This window comes from Terrapene carolina, unplaced genomic scaffold (genome assembly GCF_002925995.2).
Source record: "Terrapene carolina triunguis isolate 2854851 unplaced genomic scaffold, T_m_triunguis-2.0 Scaffold421, whole genome shotgun sequence".
Lineage (NCBI taxonomy): Eukaryota > Metazoa > Chordata > Testudines > Emydidae > Terrapene > Terrapene triunguis.
The window spans coordinates 740,014-748,729 of record NW_020664772.1 but is presented as its reverse complement, the minus strand read 5'-3'; positions in this window follow the sequence as shown (position 1 = coordinate 748,729).

Here is an 8,716-nt window from a genome sequence, read left to right as displayed (position 1 = left end):
TTTAGTTGGGGATTGGTCCTGCTTTGAGCACGGGGTTGGACTAGATGACCCCCTGAGGTCCCTTCCAACCCTGATATTCTATGATTCTATGTTTCACCCCCTGGCGCTGCCAGACAGCGCATCTCCCCCCCCTTTCTAAACTCCACCTTCTTCACTCTGTCCCCAATTTAACGTGTCTGACCCCCTCCTTCCCTTCCTCCACCTGTTTCACCCTCCTCCCAATACATTTTGCCCCCTGCACAAATTCCACTGTGTGACGGGTTGAATCACAGAACCCCCCTTGGGAGCTGCCACCTGATGTGCCAAGACTACCTCTGCTCCTTCTTTCCCTGCCAGCTCGGGACCCCAGCACCCTGTCTTGCTGAGCCAGACACACCAGTCTGCTCCAACACAGACCCAGGGTTTAAATTACTTGCCCCAAAGCTGCAGACTTAATTGAAAGCAGCTTACAGACGTGTTCTTATCTATAATACTCAGATGCCCAACTCCCAATGGGGTCTAAACCCAAATAAATCCATTTTACCCTGTATAAAACTTATACAGGGTAAACTCATAAATTGTTCGCCCTCTATAACACTGATATGAGAGATATGCACAGCTGTTTGCCTCCTCCCCCAGGTATTAACACATACTCTGAGTTAATTAATAAGTAAAAATTGATTTTATTAAATACAGAAAGTAGGATTTAAGTGGTTCCAAGTAGTAACAGACAGAACAAAGTGAATTACCAAGTGAAATAAAATAAAACATGCAAATCTAAGCCTAATACAGTAATACAACGGAATACAGGTAAAAATCTCACCCTAAGAGATGTTTCAATAAGTCTCTTTCACAGACTGGACACCTTCCTAGCAGGGCCGGCTCTAGGTTTTTTGGCGCCCCAAGCAAAAAAATTTTTGGCTGCCCTCCCACACCCAGCCCTGAGCTCCCCCCCCCCCCCCCCCCCCACGGCCCCCCCCCCCCCCCTCCCCCCCCTGCCGCCCCAGCACTGGGCTCCCCCCCCAAACGTGGGATCTGCTACCAGCACCCGGCAGCCGAGCCCTGACCCAGCCGCGACTCTGTCCCCATGCGGGTGGAGCTGCTGAGCGGCGCGGACTGGGAGTACTTCCAGGTGGCGGTGCGGCTGCAGGGCGACGCGGAGAACATGGCCCCCTCCCTGGGCTTCGCGGCGCTGCTGGTGGCCGAGGTGGATCAGTTCGTGCTCACCGCCCTCACCCCTGACATGCTGGCAGCCGAGGACCTGGAGAGCCCCCCGGACCTCCTGCTCTTCAGCCTCACCGCGCCCTGGCCCAGCCCCGGCGGGTGGGAAGGTAAGGATCTCCGGCTGCGGGGCTACCTGCTCAGCACCGACGAGCCCAGCTGGCAGCTCACCTCCTCACACACTCCGGGAGCCCCTCTCGCCGCCACCGCAGCCCGGGCTCGGCTCCAGGGGACCCTGCTTCCCTCCTTCCCCGGCTCCTCACACACTCTGGGCAGGGCTGCCCAGAGGATTCAGGAGGCCTGGGGCAAAGCAATTTCGGGGGCCCCTTCCATAAAAAAAAGTTGCAATACTATAGTAACATGTATTTGGAAATGTAAAAAATAACTAGTGAAATACATTCTAAAATTAATTTGTAATAATTTGAAAATACACTAAATACATTATTTAAAAACATTAAATGCTTTAATGGTATGTATACATTTGCAATTACATAATGTGCTGTTGGGTCAGGGCTGTGGGGGGATGGGGTCAGGGGGGTGTCCGGCTCAGAGGGACTGGGCTCGGAGCTGGGGGTTAGGGCTGTGGGGGGATGGGATCGGGGAGTGTCCGGCTCAGAAGGGCTGGGCTCGGAACTGGGGGTTAGGGCTGTGGGGGATAGGGTCAGGGGGGTGCCCGGCCCCGGCCCCTTACCATGCCGCTTACCCCCTCTCCTGGACAGTGCTGCAGCGGCGTGATGTCTCCAGCGGGACCTGAGTTCCTGCTGCTCAGCCGCAGCTCTCAGCCCCGCCCCCTTACCAGCGGAGACGCCGGGGGATGGGGGAAGACGGAGGCGGGGGGAGCCTCCGACATACTCGTGGGGGCCCCTGCGGGGCCCGGGGCAAATTGCCCCACTTGCCTCCACCCCGGGCAGCCCTGACTCTGGGAGCCCCTCTCGCCGCTGCAGCCCGGGCTCGGCTCCAGGGGACCCCGCTTCCCTCCCTCCCCGGCTCACACACTCTGGGAGCCCGGGCTGCGGCGGCGGCGAGAGGGGCTCCCAGAGTGTGTGAGGAGCCGGGGAGGGAGGGAAGCGGGGCCCAGGATGCAGGGAGGGAGGAGGGGTCCTGCTGCCGCTCCGAGTCTCCCCAGGGCGGCGTGGCATTTCCCCGAGTGGGCTGTGCAGGGTGCCGCCGGGCTGGGCAGGGGGCTTGCGCTGACAGGGCGAGTGGCTGGGCCAGGGCCGGCTCCCGGCAATGCCACCCCAAGCAAAAAAATAAAAAATAGAAAAAGGGGGGCCGGAGTGCCACCTCTTAGAAAGTGCTGCCCCAAGCACATGCTTGGAGGGCTGGTGCCTAGAGCCGGCCCTGCTTCCTAGTCTGGGCACAGTCCTTTCCCCGGTACAGCTCTTGTTCCAGCTCAGGTGGTAGATAGGGGATTTCTCATGATGGCTCCCTTTGTTCTGTTCTACGCATTTATATATCTTTTGCATAAGGCGGGAATCCTTTGTCCCCCCCCCCCCCCCCCATTCTCAATGGAAAAGCACTAGGTTAAAGATGGATTCCAGTTCAGGTGACATGATTACATGTCACTATCAGACTTCATTACTCACTTGCCAGCACATAAGTATACAGGAAGACTTACCGGTAAAACAGAGCCATCTGCAGTCAATTGTCCTGGTTAATGGGAGTCATCAAATTCCAAACCACCATTAATGGCCCAGACTTTGCATAATTACAACAGTCCCTCAGAGTTATATTTCATATTTCTAGGTTCAGATACAAGAGTGGTACATTTATAGAAGTAGGATGATCACACTCAGTAGATTATAAGCTTTGTAATGATATCTTACAAGAGACCTTTTGCATGAAGCATATTCCAGTTACATTAGCATATTTTCATAAAATCATATAGAGTGCAACATCACACCCTGATCCTACCCCTCCAATTTGTAGGGTGACCAATTTTGGTTGGACATACAGTAGAATGTCAGAGTTACGAACTGACTGGTCAACCATACACCTCGTTTGGAACTGGAATTACACAATCAGGCAGCAGCAGAATCCTCCCCAAAAGCAAATATAGTACAATACTGTGTTAAACATAAACTACTAGCCAGGATGGGCCGGGATGGTGTCCCTAGCCTCTGTTTGCCAGAAGCTGGGAATGGGCGACAGGGGATGGATCACTTGATGATTACCTGTTGTGTTCATTCCCTCTGGGGCACCTGGCCTTGGCCACTGTCGGAAGACAGGATACTGGGTTAGGTGGACCATTGGTCTGACCCAGTGTGGCCGTTCTTATGTACGCCTCTACCCCGCTATAACACAACCCGATATAACACAGGTTCGCATACAGCATGTAGCAGCGGGGCTCCAGCGGTGCTTTAAAGGGTCAGGGGCTCCGGCTGCTGTGGGGAGCCCCAGGCCCTTTAAATCACCGCCGGAGCCCTGCTGCTGCTACCCCGGGGCTGCGGCAGCGGGGCTCCACCGACGATTTAAAGAGCCTGGGGCTCCCTGCGGCTGGAGCCCCGGGCTCTTTAAATCACCGCTGGAGCCCTGCCACCGCTACCCCGATATAACAGCGTTTCACCTATAACGCGGTAGGGATTTTTGGCTCCCAACGACCGCGTTATATCAGGGTAGAGGTGTACTAAAAAAATAAAGGGAAAGTTTTTTTTTTAAATTGACACGGTTAAGAAACTGTTTCTGTGCTTGTTTCATTTAAATTAAGATGGTTAAAAGCATTTTTCTTCTGCAGAGTAAAGTTTTAAAGCTGTTTTAAGTCCATGTTCAGTTATAAACTTTGGAAAGAAGAACCATAATGTTTCATTCAGAGTTACGAACAGACTACATTCCTGAGGGGTTCGTAACTCTGAGGTTCTACTGTATTCCTAGAGGTTTCATCACATGACCTACTCTTTAATTAAAGAGTAATCTTTAATTCCTGGAGACTCCTGGACAATCCTGGAGGGTTGGGAACCCTTCCAGCTTGCCCCCTCTTCTCCCTTTAGCCCTTGTTTACTGCAGGAAGCAGAGTCCGCTGGTAATAAGGGCAGAGTGAGGGCAGAGGCTTCAGCAGCTGTTACTGAGCATCCTCAGCCCACCGGAGTCTGCTCCCTAACAGCAGAGTAGGGAATACAGACGGGAAGCAGGTTTTGAAGGTAACTCTGGGCTCTGCCGGAGCATTGACCCCTCAGCTGGGGACTTCTGGTAATAGAGAAAGTGCTGGAAACGGGTAGGAAAGTGACTTTGCACAAAGGGACCCCCGGGAACCTCAGCTCCCTTTAGAAATCTGCTCCCGCCTTGTAGATGCAGCTAGGGACAGAGCTGAGCTGCAAGGAAGTAGCTGCTTCTTGTTGGGAACTGCTCGGGGTAAAACCGCGGTGGGCTGTACAGGTTGGGGGGAAAGGGGCTTGCAGGGGGGCCATGATCAGATCGCAGTGCGGGTCTCCTTTTTCTCTGGGGATGGGGGGAGCATCAGGAAGGGGAAGCAGAGGAAAAATAAATGGAGAAGAATGGGGCGGGGAGAGGCAGCATGAGTTGTAGCAGATTTAACCATTTGCGCAGTTAGGGGAGAGGGAGTAGTGGGTGGCACAGGGGAGACTGGGGGGGGGCTAATTCTTCATTTAAAAATCACTCCCTCCCACACCCACAGAGACAAGCCCTGAGGCCCCCTCAGATTCCAGAGTGAGAAGGCACAACACCTTGCTCTTTGCTCAGATCCAGCAGGCATCTGGTGGGGGAGCAAACCTCCACGGGTGGGGGGGGCTCAGACACAGGGAAGAAGTGGGGAAGAAGGAGCAGAGGTGATTCAGAAGGTTTTCTCTCAGAGAGAGTGTGTGTGTGTGTGTGTGCGCACACGTGTGTTAGGGTGACCAGACAGCAAGTGTGAAAAATTGGGACAGGGGGTGGGGGGTAATACGAGCCTATATAAGAAAAAGACCCAAAAATCGGGACTAGCCCTATAAAATCGGGACATCTGGTCACCCTCGTGCGTGTGTGTGTGTTGGGGGTTTTATGAATGGAAGGGTGAAAATTAACATGGAGACAGAGGAAAAGGAGGGAGGTGATGGGAGAGACAGCCTGAAATGTGTGAGATTTAACCATTCCTGCACAGTCATGGAAATCACTGAGTGCAGGTTTTACTCTTTGTTTAAAAGTCTAACCAATCTTCGGCATGCCCAGATAAGCCATGGAGCACCCTCCAATTCTGCAATGACAGTTAAATCTATGCTAGGGTAATATTAATAATAATAATGATGAATAATTAATAATCAACAGCAGCATTTAAGTATTGTCATAGATGCATTTGCCCTATACAGGAACATCAGGTCTTACAGGACGTGAATGTCACTGACAAGGTGGGGGAGGTAATATCTTTTATTGGACCAACTTCTGTTGGTGAGAAAAACGAGCTTTTGAACCACACGGAGAAAACTTGTCTCTCTCTCACCAACAGAAGTTGGTCCAATAAAAGATATCACACACACCCCCACCTTGTCTCTCTAATATCCTGGGACTGACACAGCTACTACTATACTACATCCCACAATGGTATTTCACAAACATTTCCACACACACTGGTTTTGTTGTAACACCCGTTTCTCCTTGCAATGTTGGGGCTCTCAGTGTTTTGGCTAATTTTAATCAAGGGTCCAGCTACATGAAGAGGGGGATCCTCAACATTCAGCATTTTTAGGAATATTTTTGCTTCCATATTTCCTGGGTTTTTTTAAATGATAAATCTCTGTCTAACATACCCATCACTTCATAATAGCTTAAAAAGGACATCCAGGCGAGAAAAGACCCTTCAGATTTCATTCAGAAAAGACCTTTCTGTCCCTAGTGAGAGCACTTTCTCCTTCCCATCAGCATTTTATTTATTAGTATAATTAAACAGTGTCGTAGAGCTGTGATTAGAGATTAATCAAACACATACCTTTGGCCAAGTCCTGATGTTTTCACCCTAATCCTGACAGCTTCTGAACCCTTGTTTAGACAAACCAGCGAGATAATGCACCACTAATTTTCAAAGGTGATCTACAAAAGAAAAGAAATTGCTTTTGTGACCATTTTGGCTTCTTGATGATGAATAAGAAAGGCCTGAAAGTTATGTTATTTCCTTTTACATTAGAAAATCCAATCCTTTTTAAAAAGCAAATGGAAAACAGGAGAACTGCTAGGTTTAGGACATCCAAGAGATGTAGCAAACAAAACCAAACTAAAAAAAATATGCAGATATTTTATTGAGGGAAAAAAACAAGAATCTTTCAGGCACTCTCTAAAAGAACAATAAAGTGCCCATGTCTAATTATTGTTTCCTTTTCTGGTGCCCTTGAAGAAATTGCTATTTTAATGCTGGACTATATGTCTGTCATTGAAACTGATGGAAAATAATTGAAACTTGATGGAGAATATAGCTCTCGATGTGGCTAACTTTTTTCAGTGTTCAAAGCAAAGGTCCCAGGTGATGCCAAGAGGGAGACAGAGGTGATGAGCAGGCATAGCTCCCAGGGAAGCTAATGGGAGCAGTGGATGCTCAGAACATCTGGCAGTCAGGACAAATAAAGTCAAACACCTTCAGACATATTTTCCAAACTGGCCACTGATTTTGGGGGCATCAGTGTTTTGGCGCATAATTTGAGCTGGATTTTCAGAGGGGTTGAACTCCCATTGGCTTCCATTGTAGTGGTAGGTGATTTCAGCACAGCTGAAATCAGGTCCAATGCATCCTGAGCTGACAACTCAAAAAATCCAGGCACCCCAAATCAGTGGCCATTTCCAATTTCTATTGTTCTTACCTGTGCACCGAATTGCAGATTTCATCACAACCCAACAGCCTTCACTCTGACCTGGAATGAATGATAGTCTTTTATCTTAAAATATAAAGACAACCTGTGGTGGGGTGTACAAACCTCACACTGGGTCTGAAGGGGTAACAGGATAATACTAGGCCCAGGTAACCCTGCCCCTCCAGGCCTGCGTAGGGTTGCCAACTTGCTACTTTCTGAAAACTGGACCCCCCCACCTCGCCTTTTCCCCTGAGGCCCTGCCCCCTCTCCCACCTCTTCCCAAGGCCCTGCCCCTGCTCCGCATCTTTCCCTGAGGCCCTGCCTGCACTCGCTCCTCTTTCCCCTCCCCCATCGCTCACTGCTGTCCCCCTTTCCTCTTCCTCCTCCCTCAATCGTCTCCACCTCCCACCCACTCAGCTGGGCTCCCTCTGCTCCAGGACAGGAACAGGAGCTGTAGCCTGACATGGAGCCTGGCTGCCGGCAGGTAAGAGGTGGTCCCATTGAGCAGGGGCTGGCACAGGTTGATGACCCAGTGCCTCCCCCCACCTCTGGTAACTGTACATCTGACTGGACACAGCTAGGTCACCAGACACCTGGCAACCCTATGCAGAGCATGCTCCAATTGGAGAGGAAGTTTAGAATGGAGCCAGTGCCACTCAGCCCAGATGGGGAAGGCTGGGGTGGAAGACAGACCTATCCTGAGGGCTCCTGAACATGGGTGCCGAAGAAGCCTCACTGTGAGGAAGAAGTCTGCCTGCTGAGCCTGGCTGGGGCTGAAGGTTTAGTTGTCTTTCCTTTTCTTTTGCTATCTAGGGCCATGTTTACCCTTCAAAATTACATCAACCTAACATACGCCAGCACACAGCCACCGCAGTTGTTAAATCACTTGTCAGCGGTACACGTCCTCACTGGAGCGCTTGTATTGGTTGTCAGGGTGGGGCATTGTGGGACAGCTCCTGAAAGCCAGTAACAGTCGACATGAGCAAAGCAGTGTCTAAACTGACACTGCGTCAACCTCAATTACATCGACCATGTCTCAACGCCACTTGGGGAAGTGATGTTACTAAAGTGGGTCTAGAGAGGCACTTACATCAGTGGGAGCCAGATTTAGGTGAAGACACTTTCACACCTAGGTCAACGCCAGGCAGCTTACATCGACCTAACCCTGTAGCGTAGGCCAGGTCTTATATTGGACTTGGAGACTTTGCGGGGAAACGGAGGGTAGGAAGTGACCTAGGAGGGCAATAGCTCCAGGGTACTCCAGAATTAGGGTTACCATTCGTCCGGATTTACCCGGACATGTCCTCCTTTTTGTGCTAAAAATAGCGTCCGGGGGGAATCTGTAAACCACTCAAAATGTCCGGGATTTCCCCCCTCCCCCGGCAGAGCAGAGCAGAGCGAGCGGCTGGGAGGGCTGCAGGAAAGTCCCGGGCTGGACTCCGGAGCAGCTGTAGAGGAGCTCCTCCTCCCCCCTCCCTCCCTGCATTCTGAGCCGGCAGCTCCTCCAGCCCCGCGCCCCGCTCCAGCAGCACTGTGTAGGGCCAGGGACCGGGTTGTGTGTTGTGCTGGGGAGCGCAGCCACGTGTCCGGCTCGCACAGAGCCCAACACCCTGTTGTGAGCAGCAGGGTAAGGGGGCAGGGAGGTTCTGGAGGGGCAGTCAAGAAACGGGGGGGGGGTCGGGAGTTCAGGGGGGGCTTCTTGGGGGGAGTGGAGAAAGTTTTGGGCAGTCAGGGTACAGGTAGGGGGT